Source organism: Anabrus simplex, chromosome 1, assembly GCF_040414725.1.
Source record: "Anabrus simplex isolate iqAnaSimp1 chromosome 1, ASM4041472v1, whole genome shotgun sequence".
Taxonomy (NCBI): Eukaryota; Metazoa; Arthropoda; class Insecta; order Orthoptera; family Tettigoniidae; genus Anabrus; species Anabrus simplex.
In genome coordinates this window covers 1,027,025,737-1,027,050,239 of record NC_090265.1, presented here as the reverse complement: position 1 = coordinate 1,027,050,239, position 24,503 = coordinate 1,027,025,737, and positions in this window count along the sequence as shown.

Sequence of the window (24,503 nt, the reverse complement as noted above, 5' to 3'; positions counted from 1 at the left end):
CTCAGATCAGCACAGATTAATGAACTGCCTGGATTTTCTCCAGATGACTACAAAAGAAAATTGAAATTCGTCAAGGATAACAAATTTTGCCCCGACTGTCTTAACTAAGTGCATACATGGAGGATCTGTAAATCTAAAACATCCTGCAGACATTGCAGGGAATTTCAACCACACATTGCTACATCAGGAATGGTCGACATCCGACCCCCTCGAGAAGATCAAGCTTGGAACGCTGAGTTATCCAGGTTATTGAAGAAAATGTATGAGGTAAAGCACATTATCTTTTGGGTGTGGATCTTGATGTACACTACACAGAGCTGTACATTGACCTGAGTTACCGTTATATAGTTGTAGTTTACTTATCTCCTCATTCTTCGAATATCTCTTCTCATATAACGATTCGCAGAATATTGCACAATAAGATATCTCATTTATCTCTATGATCTACAGCAGTGGTTCTCAAACTCCTTAACTGTTCAATGTATCCCCACGAAAATATCCCTAAATAGGTTTAAAACATATGAGTACCTGGCAAATTATTAAGACATTTTAAATTGATTATAAACCATTCCTTTACATACACATCCTAAATAAGATGAGATTGTGAAATTAAATATATTTTTATGACTCATCACAAGAAATGTGAGTTTGAGTCTGTATCATGTATAATAGAACGATAATAAAGTAACACAGAGTAACCTGGGTTGAGATTTCATCTGAAAAGTCACGTGGTGTCAGGAAGGGCATCCGGCCGTAAAGCTCAAGCCAAAATCAGCCGGGGTGGCTCCAGTGACCCCCAGAAAGATCTGGGATAAGCTGATGTCCGGCTACTTGGATGAATAGTCAACGTACTTGCATTGCGTTTAGATGGCCCCGGGTTCGATTCCCGGCCGGGCTAGTGATTTTAACTGTGTATGGTTAATTCCTACGTCTTAGGAACTGGGTGTTTGTGTTTCTCCAACACATTGTCTTCATATTCACACAACTCGTCACACTACTAACCACTACAGATACACTCATTAGTGAATACATTCGTCCACCTTGACTACGATATATCAGAACACTGTATCACGCCATTCAGGCACACCCTTTGAAATTTTGATTGTTTTCATTGTCTGAATTTAGAATTTAGATCGAAATTTGTTTATCCTTATTTATTCATTTGATACTGAGGCTAAAATCTAGCGTTTTGTGAAACTTTCATACCAATAAAATATCCTGCGTTACTTTATTATCATTGTACGAATTATTGTTAATTCTTGTTATTTCACAATATCGTATTATTTACAATGCGTGTATAAAATAATGGTTTAATATCAATTACAATGACTTAATAATTAGCCAGGTATACATAATTTTCATACCTATCATTTAGGGATTTTTTCTAGGGGTACAATGAACTTTTACCCAATCTCATAATAGTTTGAAACCTTTGCTTTTTAGTTTTCAATCATTCTTTCAGTTTTTTAAATGCTCTTTGAGCTGCTGACTTTCTTATGGGAATACGGAAGTTCCTCCTTGAAAGAAACATTTAATGAGACAATAAGTCTACTATTATGATTTTGTCACATTTGAGTTCTTTTAAATGACAACCAACCATAACTGTACTCGATCCCAGGGCTATGGCTACCTGGTCCGCGAGATATTGGATGTATTAGATGGGATACATCAGGTGGAAGGTCTGTGTTGTATGTGGAGAACACCACTCTCAGCATTCGCTCTATATATTTCTTGTAACGTCACTCATGTAATTTACTGAACTGTTGAATAAAAATGGAACTAATTGGAATAATTCGCAGGAATTGAAAAAGATTAATTATTTCTCTGTCCACTTCTCAATGATCCCACCTGACTCAGGGTATTTTAAATGATATGAAGATTACCTCGACTGCTGTGTTCTGATTAAGCGCGTCTCTAATTATGATCGTCAAGTTTTGCCTTGAGATATGAAGCTTCCACCATCTGTTAAATTACTATTTAGTTATTTTAACGGGTTTAGTCGTGTTTTAGTTTTATGTAACTTATGTACGGGTTGCCGACATCATTCTTCTTCATAAAGCAATACTGCAATGTATTAAAAACTTGGGCAACCTGTACGTAAGGTACATAAAACAACGAAACGATTCAACCTAGGAAATGATCTAAACAGTAGTTTTGCCTACAGAGTTTAAATCAGCATTTGTGTATATATATCTACCTCTTAGTCCTGTTTCCTGATGTGAGATCGGGAGATTAAATTATATGTTATAGTTTTATGGCCTGATACCCTTCCCGTCGTCAACTTCATTTGAGGAGCTAATGAAGGTGCAATGAATGATGGTGAAAGACACGGGTTAAGGAAACGGAAGGGATCAGCTGTGGTCTATGAGGAAGAATTCTCCCTGGAAATGAAAATGACAAATTCTAGAAAACCATTATCAGGATAGCCGACGGTGGGGTTCAAACCCACTTGCCTCCCGAATGCAGAACTTCGCTTCATATCCACAGCGCTGTTACTGTGCTCGGGTTGAATCACCATGTCTATGATTCAAAACTTTTATCAAACAGACAATGGAAATACTTTCAAATATTATGACACCTTCATCACCTATGGCAACACCTCCAGCTGAATATAGGTAAGGGTTATTCTGTGCGAAGGCAGGTCCGAACCTCCGCAGAGGTGTTCCTCAGCCGGAGTTTACGTGCGGTAGGTTGGCCAGTTCCTTTCCGCTCCTCCATTCCCTTAGCCCCCACCAACAGCGCGTGGCAACCCATCCAATTCCTGACCACGCCCAATGTTGCTTAACTTCGGAAATCTCACGGGATCCGGTGTTTCAACACGGCTACGGCCGTTGGCCAGCTGAATGTACAAGAAGTTATATCGGTGATTGTAATTTAAGAGGGATAAACAACAACATTTCAATCCATCCGTGAAATAAATTTGAGCTCAACGCTGGTGTATCTATTGTCAATTGAATCTATAACATGAAATGAAATGTCGTATGGCTTCTTTTTTTAGTGCCGGGATATCCCAGGACGGGTTCCGCTCGCCAGGTGAAGGTCTTTCTATTTGACTCCCGTAGGCGACCTGCGCGTCATGATGAGGATGAAATTATAATGAAGAAAACACATCCACCCAGCCCCCGTGCCATTGGAATTAACCTATTAAGGTTAAAATCCCGGACACGGCCGGGAATCGAACCCGGGACCCTTAGACCGAAGGCCAGTACGTTGACCGTTCAGCCAACGAGTCGGACATCTATAACATAATGCGGCGTATGTTCTTCTATGTGATCTGTCCGGTGCTATAACGAGAATTTCGCATTGAGATGCATGGCATGGATTACGTTCCTAGGGAACAGTGTCTTTTGTGTGAGTGGTTAGCACAGATTCTTCCTTATTGCACCATGGAAGCACGATTAGTGATGCTAATGATTAACTGATAACTTTGTATCACACTTGTTGTGATTTCATCTCAATTTGTTGACTGATAAGACCATAAACAGACTGTTGAAACTGTCAAAATTAGTTTCACAATCAGTACACAGTTCAAATCTATCAATGATTTAATTTCCCCATCCGTCAATCATCAGTAATACAATATAACGATTGTATTCATTAGATGACTTGATATAATGACAAAAAAACAAGTGATTTTTATCACGACGGCTTCCTTTATGGAATGTTGCTGCTTCATAACCTAACCTAGAGTATGGTGTTAGTCGTTAGGAAGAAATAACTATGGTATGTTAGGTGTTGGTCAGTGATCTACGTGGGTGGATCAAACGGGCTTTATTTTACTGCGTGTCTCTAGAATGCCCAGTGGCGCCGAATTTGTGGGGCTAGGCGTTTTCTGTCCCTCCCCACAAATGATCATAGGGGGGCAGAGTACGACCCCCCCCCCCAGAAAGTTCTCCTCCTAGACTTTAAGTCCCCTTAAAACGTGGTAGTCTGCTAAGGCGTTAAATTTTTTTTTGCTAGAGGGTATGATTTTTTTTTTTTGCTATTGGCTTTACGTCGCACCGCCACAGATAGGTCTTATGGCGACGATGGGATAGGAAAGGCCTAGGAGTTGGAAGGAAGCGGCCGTGGCCTTAATTAATGTACAGCCCCAGCATTTGCCTGATGTGAAAATGGGAAACCACGGAAAACCATCTTCAGGGCTGCCGATAGTGGGATTCGAACCTACTATTTCCCGGATGCAAGCTCACAGCCGCACGCCTCTACGCGCACGGCCAACTCGCCCGGTGCCGTTAAATCTAGAGCAGGTAGTGAAGGTTTTATATCATAAATTACATTAGAAAGCGGGCATTCCTTCAGAGAATTACGTTTCCCAATGGGGACTGTCCAGGTCGTACATCTGGTGGTAGAGCTTTTCATTTTTCGTATCATGAAATGCATAATATACAGTATGGTAATAGGGTATTTATTTATTAATAAAATGTATTTATGAAGCAAATTCTAATTGTGTACTTGTGATTATTTTTATAGCTTCATACATAAAACATCCCTTCAAAATATACCGTATTTATGAATCAAGTTCTATTTTTGTGCTTACTCGTGAATATTATTGAAAACTCCGTAAACAGACTTAAGACTCGTTCAAAATTCTATTTGAGAAACAAGCACTATTATTGTTCTGTTTTTCTGTTTGTTTACTGAATATTGTTTCTATATAGGAATATTTACATTAATAGTTGTTACTAATTTCACATGTTAGTCATGCCCCCGCCCCCCTCTCCCCTAATAATTAACCAAAATCGGCACACCTGAGACTGCCTGAGGGGTTGGAGGTTTCTATTTTTTTGCTACTGGCTTTAAGTTGCACCCACACAGATAGCTCTTATGGCGACGATCGGATAGGAAAGGCCTAGGAGTTGGAAGGAAGCAGCCGTGGCCTTAATTAAGGTACAGGCCCAGCATTTGCCTGGTGTGAAAATGGGAAACCACGGAAGACCATCTTCAGGGATGCCGACAGTGGGGTTCGAAACCACTATCTCCCGGATGCAAGCCCACAGCCGCGCGCCCTAACCGCACGGCCAACTCGCCCGGTAGGAGGTGATACGGATTCTGGAAGGGAGCGCAGGCCTCGTGAACTTGCTTCGTCCTCAAGTCCTCACGGTCGTTTACTATCGTGATGAGCCGTCTTTATTCCACAGTTTGTATAAAGAGCCCTTTCATGAGCCCAGTGAAATATTAGTGCAGTCCGTTCAAGAAAGGGCATGAACGTGTTGAAAACATGGCCCACTCACGTTGTGCAATTACCAGCAATACGCCACAGAACATCAGAGCTGAAAGGAATAGTCACATCGCAGTGCTTGAAATTTCAAAAGAACTTCTCGTAAGCTACCGGAGTGTCCAATCAATCATTCGGCAGGGGTTGAGATTGAGGAAACTGCCAGCTCGTTGGCTTCCACGGTTGCTGAATGAAGAGCTGAAAGCTGTGTGAGTTGCAATATTTCCTATGTTTCTCACACGTTATGAAGATGGTGATTTTTTGGACAAAATAGTTACGTGTGATGATACTTGTGTGATGTTACTTTAGTGTATCATAGTGTTACTATGGCCTGGCGGTGTAGGGGAATTGTGCCCGCATCTTACACGGGGGCTCCCATGTTCGACTCCCGGCCAGGTCAGGGACTTTTATCTGGATCTGAGAACTGGTTCGAGGTCCACTCAGCCAACGTGATTACAACTTAGAAGTCATCTGACGGTGAGATGGCGGCCTCGGTCTAGAAAACCAAGTATAACAGCCGAGAGGATTCTTCGTGCTGACCACACGACACCTCGTAGTCTGCAGGCCTTTCGGGGCTGTTGCACCATGTTTTTTAAACTTACTTTATTGCGAGTCTGATGCAACTCTTGTAAGATGGACCCTCCGAGGAAGAGTGGGTGGCGTCTGGTTTGTGACAGAAATTGCGTATTAGTGCGTTGACAGTACTTCCGAACTGAATTAGTTTCAGTTTCTATATGTTTAAGATGAGATAGGACATGCATCTAATTTCCTTATATTTCGGTAACGTATAATGCGTCATTTTTAAGTCAGGATGATCTGTATTAATAAGAACAGCAGCGTTTTCAAGAAAAACCTAAACTTAAAACAGACAAGACGTGTACTGATGAAAGGAAGAAACAACATCGAAGATGAATGAGACGTTACTGGGCAAATGTTAAAGCTCGAAGACCAGGCGAGTTGGCCGTGCGGTTAGAGACACGCAGCTGTGAGCTTGCATCCGGAAGGTAGTGGGTTCGAAACCCACTGTCGGCAGCCCTGTGAATGGTTTTCCGTGGTTTCGCTTTTTAACACCAGGCAAATGCTAGACTGGGGCTGCACCTTAGTTAAGGCCACGGCCGCTTCCTTACCAATCCTAGGCCTTTCCTATCTCATCGTCGCCATAAGACCTCTCTGTGCCGGTGCAACTTAAAACATCATCATCTGTTTACCCTCCAGGTTCGGCTTTTCCCTCGGACTCAGCGAGGGATCCCTCCTCTACCACCTCGGGGGCAGTGTCCTGGAGCTTCAGACTCTTGGTCGGGGGATACAACTGGGGAGAATGACCAGTACCTCGCCCAGGCGGCCTCACCTGCTATGCTGAACAGGGGCCTTGTGGAGGGATGTGAAGATTGGAAGGGATAGGCAAGGAAGAGGGAAGGAAGCGGCCGTGGCCTTAAGTTAGGTACCATCCCGGCATTCGCCTGGAGGAGAAGTGGGAAACCACGGAAAACCACTTCCAGGATGGCTGAGGTGGGAATCGAACCCACCTCTACTCAGTTGACCTCCCGAGGCTGAGTGGACCCCGTTCCAGCCCTCGTACCACTTTTCAAATTTCGTGGCAGAGCCGGGAATCGAACCCGGGCCTCCGGGGGTGGCAGCTAATCACGCTAACCACTACACCACAGAGGCGGACAATGACAATAATACTAATAATAATTGTTCAATTTCTCGTATATTGCTATGGAGTTCAAGAGACTCCAGACTGTCAAAACTTCGTCGCGCAGGAGTACTTAATTCGTGATGGAACCCAATAACACAGAGTTATCACATTTAAACAACCTGAAATACCGCCGACCTCAACCTGTTGAACAGAAGGAAAACGACGAACCGTCTGCGCTACTGATATTGACAGGAAAGTATTCATTCACTTGAAGCTAGAAATTTGTTCTCATCTTGGGAATGGGAACTGGCTGGTTACATCCACCTTGTTTTTCAGTCTCCTTTAAACCATCCAGCAAACAGTACGTGTATTCTGACGCTGTTAAACATCATACTACCGAGCTCGATAGCTGCAGTCGCTTAAGTGCGCCCAGTATCCAGTATTCGAGAGATAGTAGGTTCGAACCACACTGTCGGCAGCCCTGAAGATGGTTTTCCGTGGTTTCCCATTTTCACACCAGGAAAATGCTGGGGCTGTACCTTAACTAAGGCCACGGCCGCTTCCTTCCCAGTCCTAGCCCTTTCCTGTCCCATCGTCGCCATAAGACATATCTGTGTCGGTGCGACGTAAAGCCAATAGCAAAAAAAATATCATACCCTCTACTTGACTGTTATTGTGGTTACTAAGAGGATTTCTGGAGTAGTAAATGAATGTCATAGAGAACATCTCGGTAGCGGCTCTAGACATTGCGGCTACACTTGCTCACAGACTAATACTGATTTGTATTAATTGTGAGTAGCTATCGAACCTTTGCGGAACGGAAGCGTACTAATATGGAATTCGCAAGGTGGAATTTTAACTAAGCCGTCTGAGAGATGTCACTCTCCGATGACTACTAGCATGCACTCGACAATCCAATGAAGTATACTCTTGAAGAACAATATATATTTCTCTGACCATTGAATTTCTGATGCCACTCCGTTCGCCGCTCTTAAGAGGAACGGTCTGGAACAGCTCCATGGAATGAGAGACAAGACAAGTGCGTAAATATTAGATTTATTTTTATCTGCTTTGTCGTGGGAAGTACTAGGCATATTTCTACACTGTCGTACACATTTAACAGAGTAGTTTTCTTATGAAGAGGTCATTTGAATAAGAACTTGTGCCTGAATGTTACATGCGATGCAGAAGATGCAGGATCACTGAAGAGGTTTCCAGCGCAAGGTTCAAAATGTAATATCAGAAGGCTTCCCTGTCGTTTGTGTTACTGCAGTTATTAAGGTAAGTTGCTTAAGAATTAATTATCAACACGAGTTATCGTAAACCTTTTTACCACTTGAGAAACAATGTTAACTTGATTGTGATCCAAGGAGCTAGATCACTTAATTTTCTGTTAGAAGTGTGACATATTATAATATTATTAAGTGGACTGTTTGAAATTAGCGTGGAGGAATGGTGATGAGAGAAATGCATACTTAAACAAGAAAGAGTAGTTCCAAAGTAATTTTTCTCTCGAAATATCTGAAAACATATCCTTCTTATCCCTGACAATGCCGCTGAAGCATTAAAAAGTGCGATAGCCGTGAACTATGACATTATGACATTATTCACCCAATATATTGATAATTACGAAATATATTCTTCGGACGATATAGATAAATGTAGAAGCTCGTATGGACAAATACATATGCCAAAGTCACTGAAATTGCATCTATAATTTGAGTCGAAATAAAAATACATATTGATTACAACTTAGTTTAAATAAAGTTTCTCAGACGTATGAAACTTTTCTAGACGAAGTTTACATCTTAAAAAATGTTCACCTTCATGATGTAAGAGAACTGTATTTTAAATAATGTCTAATTTATTTCACAATGATACAATCTCGACTTTCTTACTTGTGTTTCATTTGGGGCAAAGCAACCCAAAATAACTTAAATACTTTGGAGGTCTTACAAAACAGGGTTATTAGATTTATGTATGGATTTCATCAACTATATTCTCGAAATAAAATGTACTCTGAAACAAAGATATTACCTCTTAAGAAATTAATCTCATTAAACGCATCACTTCTTATTCATAAAGTCTTGCATAATAAAATGTTCACCAACTGTGAATTTCCTAAAGTCACTGACATCCATTCATATAAGACAAGGCAAAAAAATAAATTACATGTTCATCAAAATTATACAACAAGGTTTGGCAATAAGGGAGTGCAACACTTACTAATATCAGAATATAACAGCATTCCTGACAATATAGCAATCATCTCTAAAACTGTGGCATTTCGTAATAAGCTTAAGAAGTACCTGTTAGGCACTATAAATGTGTAACAGTTATTTCTCTGATATTTTCATTTCCAAATCATAAAAGTCAAAAAGTTGTTCCTCCTGTATTGTTACTCTGATAATAATCCACTTAATATAATCCTATCCATTAGGTAAATTGTGATACTTAAAGTATATGTAAAACCACTATTATTACTCCTTCACTTTTAGACCTTATGCGTTAATCCGCCATTGTTGTGATTATCTATGTATTGTTCCTCTTGACAGAGCTCTTGCTCTCTGGAACCCTATTTATCAATCAAATAAAAAAATAAAAATAAATAAAGTATTTCACTTCATAACCCTATTTAAATCAAGCCCATCACATTTAACCTAAGTGGCACACTTTGTTACGGGCATATTTTTAACGATAGGAAAACAGCAGAAGGTGTTCTGTTTACGTCTGCGTACAGTGTTTCGCAGGTGAACAAGCTTGGAATATTAAAAATATATAGACTAGTAAAATGCAATGAACACACAGTGTGTGAGTAATTCGGTGATGAATTTTCAGGACAATTATAGATGGTTTTTATCAGATTAATTGTAAACTCCGCAACATAATAACACAATAACGTAATAATTATTTATTCGTAATTACTCTTGGCATAAAACCGGTTTTTTGGTGTCACTCGGTTTCGGCTCGCTTTTTACTTGTTGGACGTAACCGATTTCGAAGGCTTCGAGACGACACTAAGAACGTCGAATTCAGATAAGTGGCAATGAGCCACTCCTATTCGCAAATCCTATTCGTTTATGTTTTTCAGACAGAGCGGTACGAATGTGAGGAGTTTTTACAAAAGGAATTCGAAGTGAAAGCTTATGGTTTTCGTGCACGGAATCCGAAAACGACATGGGATTTTTCGTGAGAATGCGGCGTGGATAAAAAAAAAAACGGGTAGGAATTGTTATTTTCAAATTTACGCCCCACATATAGGGTCGTAACTCCAGAAAGGGATTTGGGCTTAAAATATGCAGCACGATAGCTCCCGAATCACAACAATTTTGGCAAAATTCGGATTCGAGTAAGTTCTCCAAAGGCGGTAAAGAACAAGAGAAATGTATTTTCAGTAAGATTTTTCCTCCTAGTAGAATTTAGCTTACCTCTTACCCGGAGGCCCCGGGTTCGATTCCCGGCCAGGTCAGGGATTTTTAACTGGACCTAAGGGCTGGTTCGAGGTCTACTCAGTCTACGTGATTAGAATTGAGGAGCTATCTGACAGTGAGATGGTAGCCCTGGTCTAGAATGCCAAGAGTTACGGCCGAGCGGATTCGTCGTGCTGACCACACAACACCTTGTAATCCGCAGGCTTTCGGGCTGAGCAGCGGTCGCTTGGTAGGCCAAGGCCCTTCAAGCGCTGTAGTGCCATGGAGTTTTTTATTTTAGCCAAAATGTTTATTATAACACAACAGTATCTAAATTCGTCTCTCGCGTAGTGTAGAAGTAATGCGTCTGCCTCTTACCCGGACGACTCGAGTTCGATTCCAGGCAAGGATCTGGGGGACTGGTTCGAGGTCCTATTAGCGTTTGTGATTATAGTTGAGGAGCTATCTGACGGTGAGATAGCAGCCCCGCTCTAGAAAGCGAAGAATAACGGCTGAGAGTATTTGTCGTGCCGACCACACGACACCTCGTAGTCTGCTGGCCTTCGGGATGAGCAGTGATCGCTAGGTAGGCTAGTGTCTTTCGAGGCTGTTGCGACATGGAATTTTGTTTATCTGACTTCGTCAAACAATAGTGAATGTATCTTTCGATGGATACCTCATTCATACGTATTGATTCGCGCAGATTAAGGGAACTTTTCAACAGAGATAATACTGTATATGATAAACGTATGCTAATACGCGTGGATGTTATACTTCCAGGGATACAAAATACAAAAATGTATTAAACATTAAATACAATATTGATCATCGTAACTTATTATTTTATCTGACTTGCGTGTAACGATCACTCTATGAATACAATTTACAAAGAATACATACATATGATGTTCCTTGACGCCACCTTGGAAGTCTATGTACAACTCCATATTCATTTGTTGGTAGATTTCACTTCAATATACTGAGAAAGAAAGACAAATCATAGAGATCTGTAGAGAAAACTCTACACCAGTACGGCGGTGCTCAACGTTGCATTGATTTTTTGGATTTTTAAGTTTAATTTTTAAACAGACTATGTTTTAATGTAAAATGAGAATGCTTCGTCATAAGTTGGTAAGAAATCATATCCACTGATACCTTATTCATCGCTGTGGACTTCATATTAGTGGAGAGTCCGCTATCACCTCACCCTGTAAAACATACCCTCAGTTCGTACGTCAAACTGTTTTGGAGGAATTATTATTTATTTTACGATCTAACACTAATTTGAAACCCATGCAATTGGAATGATTTAAAACCGTATATTCTTTAACATTTAGGACTTGGAAGCGAACAACCTGTGAAAGTTTGACTTCGTACGTCGAATAGTAATGGAGGAATTAATGTTTTGTTTTAAGGGTAAAATGTTTTTAAAATAATCCCCCCTACCGAGCTCGATAGTTGCAGTCGCTTAAGTGCGGCCAGTATCCAGTATTCGGGAGATAGTAGGTTCGAGCCCCACTATCGGCAGCCCTGAAAATGGTTTTCCGTGGTTTCCCACTTTCACACGAGGCAAATGCTGGGGCTGTACTTTAATTAACACCACGGCCGCTTCCTTCCCACTCCTAGCCTTATCCTGTCCCATCGTCGCCATAAGACCTATCTGTGTCGGTGCGACGTAAAGCAACTAGCAAAAAAAAAAAATCCCTTTTTAACATCTACGACATAGAAGACCATCCTTGTAGAATGTGAAATTCATGCGTGGCACGGTTTTGAAAGAATGAGAGTTGTGATTATCAGCGTAAACACCCCATCTAACCCCTAGGGGAGGAATATTTTTAAGTATATGCTATTTGACACCTAGGACATGAAAGAAAAACCTTCTTGTAAAATGACAACTTCGTATAATAAACGATTTCGGAGGAATGAGTATATTTTTTTTTCAGATATTAACCTCCTTATAACTCCCTGAGGTTATACATTTTTTCAGACATTCTGTTATTTAACACCTAAGTTGTTATTTGAAATGTTAACTAAGTAAGTCAAGCGATTTCAGAGAAGATATTATTTTTTGTCATCAGGCCTCAACCGCCAGTAAAAATCCCCTAGGGATGCTTTGTTTGACATTCAGTTATATCCTAAAATCTAAGATATATATTTTTGTGTGTATAGAGATTATCACTAATAGGCTTCTCTATTAAGGTTGTAGAAATTTGAGAGGTTTAAATGTTTCAAAATGTAGGCATTGAATGTCGGCAAGAATAGATTGGCATTATTAATGGCGCAGAGTGCCAATAATTTTTTATCCAGTTGTGTACTAATTTTAATATTATTTCAGTTAAACAGCCCAGTTTTATAATTTGATTTTGTTGGCAATGATGAAAAAATGTGGGAAATTCGGTTCAATATCTTTGCTGCCGCGAAGCCTTGGTCAGATTTTGAACTTCAACAACTTGTACGTGAATTATATACTACTTCGCATTTGACGCTGACGAAATAAAAGAACAACCTTCTTGTAATATTACAACTTGGTACTTCAAACGGTTTGAAGGGATGAATAATTTTGTCAATAGTCTTCAACCCTTCCTCTAGCACAGAGAGGAGCAATCTTCATGAGAAATCTCGACGTCGTATGTCAAAATGGTTTTTTGAGAAATTAATATTTGTGTCAACTCCCAGTCAAAACCCTTTATTGTGTATTGATTTAAAACCACTTTATATATTAAGAACTAATTAGAGCAGCAATAATCATGTGAAATTTCAGCCTCGAATATCAAACGGTTTCAGAGATATGAATACGTATGTGTTCTGGCCTCACCCTCCCGATTAAAACCCTTTAGGAATTTATTGTTTTAAGACCAATTCTTATATAAAGACATACAGGAGCAATCATTATGTGATATTTCAACGTTATGTCAAACGGTTTCAAAGAAGTTAATGTTTTTGTTGTCAGGCCTCACTCACCAGTCAAACACCCTTAGGTTCGTATTGTTTTAAGACCATTTCTTATTTCAAATCTAAGACATACAGGAGCAAGCATCATTTGAAATTTCAATTTCGTATGTCAAATAGTTTCAGATAAATTAACATTTCTGTATTGAAGAAATAACACTGTATTAACCACATAAGGACTGAAGTTTTCTAAACTCGTCCTATTTAACACCTTGTACATAAAGGATCAACCACTGTGTGAAATTTCAAGTTTATCCGATGAATGGTTTCAAAGGAATGAATATTTGATTTCGAAAATTTTATCCCCGTTTCATCACCTGAGGGGTAGCATTTTTTTAAAACTCTTTCTTTTATGAACACCCATGCTGTGATAGAAACGTATCCGCAAAGTTTCATTTCTTTACGTCCATTAATTTTGCCTGGGCGTTGACTGACAGTCGGTCAGGAGATTACCTTTCATGTAATAATAATAATAATAATAATAATAATAATAATAATAATAATAATAATAATAATAATAAATTATAATTATGATACTTATAATATATTATATAATTATATATTATATATACAGTATATTATATAATATATTATTATATATTATATAATTATAATTAAATTATAATTATAATTATTAGCCTAATGCAGTGGAGATGTAAAATACGTAAGTTATTCTGATAGGGAACTGTCCCAAATATAACGTGTAATTAACGATAAAGTGTGTTGAAAGGGGTAGAACTGCAACAGCAATTCACACGAGACTATACGATAAGCACACCTTATTCAGTACAAAATTATAGTCACGTTAATAACCTATATTGTTCTGCATTCATACAACATGAAATTTCGACACAGTGATCAATTTTTGAAAGTTTATGTCCTTGTTGACTGTCAATTTACACCACTAAGGTTTAGAAATCTGAGGAAATATTCCTCTCATAAGAGTGGATACCAGTAACAAAACATGTTCTTAAAGTGGACTCGCTGCCGATTTCACACTCGATGCTCGCGAACTTCCATCGTTTATTAGATGTAAGCATTTGGAGAAATCACTTGACCGAGAGAGCTGCCCGTGTGGTTAGGGCCGCGCATGTATGAACTTGCGTTCGGGAGATGGTGAGTTCGATCCCCGCTATCGGCAGCCCTGAAGATGGTTGTAAGGAGAAGGATAGTGTTGTGCGTGCAGTTTGAGTATCAGGGATGTTGGGTACATTACATTCAGTCTTCGAGCCAAAGAGATGCACAGTGCCATGAGGTTCACTCATCCTACATCAAACATGAGTACCATGTTAACTCCTGGGGGAAAACCTGGCCGTGCATAGAGCTAACCACTCTACCCCACCAAGTACCCAGATTGCGAATAGTGGAAACCTGTACCTTCTACCACTCAGAAGGCCCTAATGGCATGTACAGAGATGACTTCGCTTTGTTTACGCTTTGAAATATTTCTTATACCACTTTTTGAAAGACGATCTGACATCAGGCCTTGTAACTCTTCTGGCAGACTTACGCAGCACCTCCCGTGAAGGACAGGGTGTGCTGTTTGGTGACATGTGCAGGGATTTTTTCTCAATTCAATCACGCAAACGTGATTTCTATGATGACAGGCAGAATAATTCGTAGTTGCCTGTAATACCACGATTTTCCTGTTTTGATAGCGGTTTTGATAGCTATGAGTCCTTGAGAGCTTACTAAATCTAAATGATTGTTACTGAGGTGTAGACATACTTAGATTGTTGTGAAGTAGCCTACATATTAGATATGAAGTTGCCTTCTCATTTGAAGGTTTAGCATAGATAGTTGGTTAAGATATGGAGAGATAAGCTGACGCGGTTTTACGCTGAAAATGAATAGAATCCAGGAACTATGAGCTTTCTGTAGCCTACTAGATAACTCTTAGTTACAATCGTTATGCACACCATTGTAATAGTCAGATAGGGGCATTTTAATAGTGTTGAATATATATATTTTTTTGCTAGAGCTAGAAATTTGCAGACTCTTCTCAACGGATGGAAGGACCGACACACTCTCGAACAGGTATATTTTACATGCTCGGCCCACCAGCGAATTTTGTCAAACATAACGCGAGGAAAGTTTTAATGGTTTGCTCAGTGCAACTTTAGTGCCATGTAACACAACGTCAGGAAGGTTCCCACTCCTAATACGAGTTAAGTTTATTACTATCATGTTATAATGATGAGGGTCTTTTCCGGGTGTCCTTGATTCTGTCAAAGAATGCTCTTCTTGGACAACCTCTTCATCTTTCTGCGTTTCGTCTGTATTTCTAATACAAATGGCTAAAGGGTATCTAATTTTAGTAGGTGTCCAGAAAGCCCATTTCACATCCATACATTGCCACACTCCAAACGTAACTTCAGAAACCGCTTTTGAGCTTATAATATCTGTAACGATTGTAAAAAACCGGGCAACTGTCAATGTACCTCCAAACCATTATTTTTAAGACTGGTCACGCCTCTCAGGCACGTACGGATATGCAGTCCATCAGAACAATTGTCCCTGTGTTCATATTCCTATGCCTATGTGTACAGGAAAATGAAACTTACATGCATTATACTGTAGGAGGAAATCACGCATACATTTCTGCAGCAGGCTTATGCTCAGTGCCGGATTAGGGGGGAGGGGGGGCTAAAGGGGCTGCAGTCCCGGGCCCAGAGTGCCAAGGGGCCCCGGCCCTTGGCTGAACCTAAAATTGTATAAAAAGGCCTGCTGCTCCATTTCCGTGCATTATATGAATATTTACGCTCGCAAAATATCGAACACGCACTCTTCCTTCCTTCTTATCAGCTGTCCGCGTTAGTATTTCATCCCTGCTAAAATCAATTACCATCCGGAGACACGAATCCTCGCCACTTACGCACTGTAATTATTGTAAAGGTTAATGTTGACGAAAATTTAAATCTGGCAGCTTGCGAGTACGGGCAGAGGGGGAAGGGGGGAAGAGGTCTAGGAAGTGAGCGGGAGGGGACAGGGGAAGCACGATGGAATGCGCATGCTCTACTATATCTTTGCATCAGGAAAAGAACTTCCAGTTCACCTCTGGTTATTGAACCATTCGTAAGTTACAACTCTAATGTTCTTGTAAAATGGATAGAAAATATCCTGGTAGTACTGTCGATTTGATAGTGATGATGAGAGAAATGTAAAATATGTTTTGGCATTATGAAATATTAACATGAAAAATAGAGAAAAATTGTAATCTATTTCAGCACTTCCCTATTCATCAATTTAAGTGGAAGTAGTTCTATAACGACTTCGGTATGTTAGTCTTACGCGATGTTACGAAGAAGGGGCCCCACATTTTTAAATAGCCCAGGGCCCACAAACACATTAATCCGACACTGCTTATGCTGCAAGGTATGCAAGGTTAATTTTCCTGCACACATAAGCATATGAAAATGAACACAACGACAATTGTTCTGATGTATTTCATATCCGCGCGTGGCTGAGAGGCGCGACCAGTCTTAAGGAAAATAATGGTTAGGAAGTGCATTGTCACTTACCCGGTTTTTCACAATCGTTAAAGATAATATGCCTCTTGAACATGAAAACGACTTGCTTTTAATGAAACTCACTATTATTAGGTGTATCCGTGATCTCATTCTCTTGAGGATATACCATCCTTTGTAATTTTGCTGCTCAGATAGTACTAATGAAGAAACACAAAACGGATGTTTCCTATGCACAGTGTCCACTAGAAAAACAGGGTCGTCCGTGTCGTCCACTATTCCATTTTGCGCAAAAAGTGTGAACAAAATCACACGAAGTAATTAAGCCTACGGTCGTAAAATTGCTCTACCTCAAACGAGGCTATCACTGTTATAAGAAAGCAGGAAGGATTCAAGTCCGCAACTTAACGGGCTATCAGCAGCAATAATTACTTTCGCAATGCTTGTGCGTGCATTCTCACCGCATGGCATGAACATACAACGTTCTCGCCAATTATTCGTGTAGTTTGTGATAAATAGTTTTCGGGGTTTAAGCACGGCATTAATTACTTCAGTCCCGTTAATAATTGTATGGTACAAACTCGGTATCAGAAGCTAAGATGGGGTTTGATGTATCTGTAAGCTGGACGACAAGACTACCGTAATTCCCAACAGAATTACCGGTTCAAATCTTTGCTTGATATGCCCGTGACATAATCAATTGGTGAAAATGCACTTTGTTATTGTTAACCGTTCGATTCAAGAACTAAGTTTGGTTTTCAACCTCTGTACGAGTTTGTACATGAATATAAACAGTCTGACAACATGATTTATTGTCACGGCTGTTATAGTTTGTATAATTCTGAGTGAACGAAGTCATCGCGCGGAATTGTGACCAATTAGTCAGCTACACAACGTGACATATGATCATGGTAGCCAAGTGGTATTGTCACTGGCTTCATACTAAGGTGAACGTGATTCGAATCCCAGGCAGTGTATAGGAGATTTTTTGAAATGAAATGTCACGCCCCCTGTGGTTTGGAGTAGTGACCTCTCGTGGCTAGTCACGATATTGGCAGTTAAGTATGGAACGTAATGTCGTATGGCTTTTAGTGCCGGGATATTCCAGGACGGGTTCGGCTCGCCAGGCGCAAGTCTTTCTATTTGACGCCCGTAGGTGACCTGCGCGTCGTGATGAGGATGAAATGATGATGAAGACAACACATACACCCAGCCCCCGTGTCATTGGAATTAACCAACTAAGGTTAAAATCCTCGACCCGGCCGGGAATCGAACCCGGGGCCCTCTGAACCGAAGGCCAGCACGCTGACCGTTCAGCCTACGAGTCGCACGGCAGTTAAGTAAAGCTACGTGATTTCTTCTGATTCTCATTTGGCTTCACAAAGTCGAACATCATAATACTCCACATCAAGATTTCGTAAGTTACTGACAGAGCTTGGGACTGAATCCATGGCCTTTCCGTCAGTAATGCATAGTTATAATCGTAAGATGTTAGGTCTTGCTGTAGAGGAAGAAAGAAAGTTTTCTCCTGAATGTAAGATTTCCCCAGTTATTTTCTTTCATTAAGATAGGACAGGCTATTTTATAGATTTCTTCTGTGCAGTTCACCATGTTCTGTAGTGTATTTTTCAATACAAGTGTAATGTCCTTAGGGAAGAGACCTAATTCATCTTAATTAGTCGGTTTTACTGAATTATTGGAAATAACCTCGTAAACATTCTCAATTATATATGTCACCTCCAGTTAAATTTCACATAAATTCCTGTACTACAAATTTACATCAGTGATCTCTTAAGTATCAAGTAATACACATTTAGCTGTGGTCATTGCAGCCCTTTTAAGACAGACTTTCCGAATGTGGATGAGGGGTGTCTGCCGTGTATGGGAAACAGCCTGTTGTTATGGTGGGGAGTAGTGTTGCGTGAGGAGACAACACAAGCACCATATCCCTGAGCTTTGGGAATTAATAATTTAAGTTTAAATAGAACCTGGGATCCCGAGCCCGAAGGCTACGACACTGTCCACTCAGCCGAATTGATTCTGGGAAGTTTATAAACATCTAAAACATTTAAGGGCACAATTTGAAGACTGTCCGAATAAGAACTCCAAGCGTGTTCTCTGAACATGTCAACTGATCCCTCGTGATTCACGGTAACCCCTGAAATGAATGTGATCTCTTAGGCTATTAAATTCCAGACTTCTATAGTGTGTTTGATGACATAAGTAGATTTTCACATTTCAAGTGGATAAATTAAGGTACTAACGGCATACGTCAGTGATTTGAAATATGATGACCTATATCATTATTTAATTAACACAGTTTTTCTTTGTAAACCTCTCTTGGAAAAAACCCATGGCGTCTATCTAAGGCCAAGACAGAGGATTTTGAACATCAAAGTTTTATTTTGATAAGAAGGAATTTTGTTAAGGAAGACCTAGTTTCCAATGTCGAATCAGTTAAATGTGACCTAATGTAAATGTAACTAATTATTATCCCTTGTTTAATAATATGTTGTTACAGGTATGCTGTAGTACAATATTTATATTTAACCCGTATGTTCGACCGACTGAAGCGCTTTTCTTCTTCTTCTTTCCTCGTTATGCCCATTCAAGGAGCGCGTTTAAACTTGTTCCTTGGCCTGATGGTTTTTGCCTTCTTATCCGCTCAAAATCTCTTCACGAATGCACTGTGTTAAATCTTGCGTTCAGTGGACCACTTCCTACTAGATTTCTTTTTACGTTTCTCCACGACTTCGTGCTTGGCTACTGCGTAGTTGTCATTAAGTTCTGAGAATTGACGCCTGGAGGAGAAGCACCCACACGACTCAGTATGTTGCACACGATGCCGCATTACACGGCGGACACCTACACAGAACCACACCCACCCTCAAAATAGTCCCCGTTGGTCATTAACCACTTAAACAGAACAAATCCATCCTCAAAATAGTCGTCGTTGGCCGTTATGCACGTTTGCCAAAGTTGGTATGGCTGCTGGAAGCACCGCTGAAAGGAAATACCATGTTTCGTCTCCAGTTATTATCCGGTTGAGAAACGTCGGATCATCGTCAGCACTAGTGATGAGGTCACCACAAATCGTCATGCGATCATCACGTTGGTCTTGCGACAGGATTCGTGGCACACTGTGCTGGGTAACACGAGACATGTTGAGGTCATCCGTCAGAATTTTGTGGCAAGTACCATGTCTGACCCCTATTGGCGCTGCGAGATCGTCTACCGATTGGGAGCGGTTAGCATGCACTCAACGTTGCAACTCCTTGGATCTTGCGTTCCTTTCGAAATGTTTGTGGCCGACCAGTACGCACATGATCTTCTAAACTGTCCCGTCCTTGCACAAACCGTCGGTGCCAACTAAACACAACACTGTGACTCAATGCGTCCTCACCATAAATCTGCTGCATCATTTCAAACGTTTCGGCAGTGGTTTTGCCTAATTTCTGACAGAACTTGATGTTTGCCCGTTGCGCAAACTCTGACATGTCAAGGTCCGACGGGCGCATTCAAATCACCGTCACACAAACGACCGTACGTCTGCTTCCAATTGCATGCATTCAACTGTCTCTTGGACGGACAGGAGACTGACATGGACCATACCACGGCGCCACCTATGTGCTATAGTGCACCACAGCGCCATCATGCGGTCAGTCTCAGAACTTAATGACTATACTACATATTGTACTAAAGGCTTCCGGCAAAACAACTGTATTGTAAAGTCTTGATATTGCATTCCGCGATATCACTCTTCTTTGTAGTAATTTCACGTTAGTCTGTACGTTTTATGGAGTTTAATGGCTCTTTCAATGTAGGCCCAACTGTCTAGTCCCGATGGTGGTATGATTTCTCCAAGGTATTTAATGGAGGACACCTGTGAAATTGTGCCGTTCTCCATCTCTAGCGCATTTTTTTTGATATGTTGATGTAGATTTTCCATGAACAGCAAATCTGGAGGCATGCGTTTGATGCTATATGGTTTAACCTCTGTACGGCGTATCTGGTTTAATCTCTGGTCTTAGAATTGATTGCTAGGTCTTCAGCAAAGGCTTAACATTTCACCTTGAGTTTGCTTCCCAAGTTTCCGATGTTCACACCTTTGATGTCCCTTTCCCATTCTCTAATAACATTGTCTAGAACTTAAACAGAATAGGGGAGATGTCGTCATCTTGACGAAAGGAAGTAGATATTTCAAAAGTGTCAGGAATTTCCCCAAGGAATTTCACCCTGACAGTCGTATTCGTGATCGTTTGCCGGATTAGTTATCTGGTCTTCCTGTCCACTCTGAGTTCTTCCAGAGAATCAAAAACGGTCTCTCTGTCTGTCTGTCTGTCTGTCTGTCTGTCTGTCTGTCTGTCTGTCTGTAAACAGACACAAAAGTGACGATAGTGCTGCTAGCTCGGCGGATCCTTAATATCGTCCATATTTGTTCAGCACATGATCGACCTTTTCTGAAACCCGCTTGGTTCTCGCCGATCAGGCGATCTGTCTGTTTTTTTAAATGGTTCAAGAGAGCTTTACGAAGAATGTTGAATGTGATCGGTAGTAGGGATATGCCTATGTAGTTATTTGGATCCGCCTAGTCGCCTTTTTTGTGCATTGGGTGTATTAATGCCCACTTCCAATCCTTCAGGATCGTTTCAGTTTCCCAGATTTCTACTAAGGCTGAAGACAGAAGAGCACTTAATTTACATAAAAGTTTCATGTAGGACATGTGGATATTTTTAGAGGACATAAAATAAATTTCTTACTCATGTTCATTCTTCTCGTAACTCGTCAATGACAACGAAATGAAAACAATAATGATACTTGCATGTCCGCATAATGACATAATTATTCAGTCAATTATCCTTACAACAAAATCCTGGGGGACAACTGCATTATATTCGTTGAACTGAAATCTCATTAAATAGAGAGAGTGAAAATGATACATTATTATCTGATTAATAAATATAATTTTACGTGGAAAACCGAAATAAAGTTTGTAGATGAGATGAAAAATAAGATCAATTATTTCAAACCAACTATCATACCTATCTTCGGCAAATCGTCCATGGTGGTGAAGGAGTAGACCAACTACGCTAGCAATCTACCAATGTCAAGTAATAATACTGGAATTATTTTATTGATTTACTAGCAAATGCACCCGTGCTTCGCTACGGTATGCTACACTGTACATGCAGTGGATAATATTTTTTTAAATTGCGTGTCTGTTAGCGTTATCCAAGAAACAGCATGGGGAGGTCCACATATGTAATTTACAATATAAAGTGTGAGTCGCGGAGTTGTGAATATAATGGCAGGCTCATCTCCTTACTGCCATTCAAAATCGAGTTGGGAAGTTTACATTATAATGCCAGGCCCCATTGTCTACTGCGTGGTCACAATCGATTTGGGGAGTTTTCGTTACAATGCCGGCCCACTTTCCTACTTCCAGACAGATTACAGTTGAGGACCTTTTATTATAATGGGAGGCCACTTACCTACTGCCAGTCAAAATTGAGTTGTGCTGTTATCATATAGACATGTTCCTTTTGCTACTGCCAGCCAGCTTACTGCCAGTCACACCGAGTTGGTGAGTTCCCATTAATATAGTAGGCCACTATGCCTATTGAGAGTCACATTTCAGATGGGACATTTGTTTATAATGGCGTACACCCTTGCCTACAGCCAAACACAATCGGGTAGGGGAGTTTTGAACAAAATTTCATGCTCCCTTGCGTTCTCCAAGTCGAATCGAGAAATGAATTATGCATTACAATGGTAGGCCCTCCTTACTAAAGCGAGTTACACAGGAGTTGGAGAAGGACCCCATTCTTACTGCCACTCAAAGTCGACGTGGGAGTACTGATTACAATAGCAGATCACTCGATCACTACAAATCAGCATGATGATGATGATGATGATGCTTGTTGTTTAAAGGGGCCTAACATCTAAGGTCATCGGCCCGAAAATCGACATCAATGAATATATATATATATATATATATATATATATATATAGAATGACATACGAAAGTATATGCATGTTTAAAATATTGCAGACCTTCATTTACAGATTAAATGCTGCTAAACGATACGTCATATTGACAAACAGATTGTTCGATAAGACGCGTATTTAGCAGTCTAAATATCGGGATCTATGATATTTTATTTTATCTCATCTATTCATGGGTCAGATTGAGTTAGAAACGTTGAATAGGGTGAAATTTGGGTAAGATTTTCTCACAGTGGATTACTGTTCGGATTATTATGTGACAGTTACAAATATAGCATTTGGCTCACATATGGCTACTGGGTGGGCCAATGTCCGTGTAGAATTTGATGATTGTATCTTTCCTATATGTGATTCAAAGTATGAATTATGCAAACCTCATCTACTATCGAGAAATAGTGACAAACGTAACGTATAAGGGATAGAGGTACGACAAAAGGTAATAGGACCAAAGCTGTAGATCACTCTAAATTGAACAAAGATTGTGCCATCCATTTTGTTATAGGACTTACCGTTTAGCCACGAAATACCTCGAAAAGAAGGTCTGCACCGTCATTAAATTTACCTTCATATTTCAATATTTTTCGGGGATATAAAGTGAAAAATTTAAAAATCTTTGAATTTTTCCGTCGGTTACAGGCTAAAACGTATAATTTTGCCAAATTCGAATTTTCTAGCTCGTCTGGCAGATTGTTCCGTAATCTTGATTTTGCGGGAGGGGGGTAAATATTAGGACTTTCAGGAAACTAAAGCTAACATTGTGCAAATGGCCACTATTACCCCTTAAACGGATAGCTCTACGAAAATTTCCGCAATAATAGTCAATGTACAGTCACACGGGCGGTACTTTTTTATTTATACGTTATAGATAAATAACCAATCTGCTCCACGTACTGTGACCGTTCACAACGTCACCTATGGTATGTCATGATATCCAGGAGTTGAAATATGCCGTTTTCCGCGTCATTCTACCATAAAACTGCCCAAGTTATAATTTTTCCACCCGCACCAGGACTCGATTTGCAGTATCCAGAGTCGCGCGACCCAGCTCTAGTTGCTGGTAATTAGCAGCAAGGCGGTGCAAGAGCGCTTGTACTCGAAGTTTTCTCACTCCATCCGCGAGCGAGATGGAAAGAGACGCGTTATCACGTGACAGAGAATCTAGGTCACTAGCTGAGCCCAGAGAGTATATCCAACGTGAAAACTAACATTATACCCTGTTTTCCTCGCTCATTCACCACTGCCAACTTATCGCATTCAGCTGTTTTATTTCTGTTAATTTTTATAAATCGCAAAATACCCAATGGATAATTAAGCGCAAACATTCATTTAAATCAGGGAATTTTACGCATAATTATGAGACCGAGAAGTGCTCTACTTAACTGACAGAGCGGTAACTACGCTGTAAACAAGGGCGCGTCTTAATGACTAACAGATGTTGGACCCTAACCGTGCCAGCGAACACAAGGAATCCCCTGTGCTCGTCATCATTCACCGCCAGAGACAAAAGGACGCTTTTAAGATTGCTTGAGAATCTACGAAGCTATTTCAAAAACATTCACTCAGTGGAAATGAGAATGCAAGAGCTACAATTTGATATCCTGTTCGTCACTATACGTTGCGTGTTAACGGACCAACGTGTGAGAAAGGGTTGCATTTTCCCCCCACCCTCAGCATTTGAGCCTCTCGCGTAGCTCACCTATATATTCAAGAGCTGAGAGGCAGACACTACCCAGTGCATTTTCAGTGTAACGCTAGTACGGTAGTATTTCGTCGTGGTTTGTGTGTGAGTCGTTTGTGAAGAAATAATCTTGTAATTT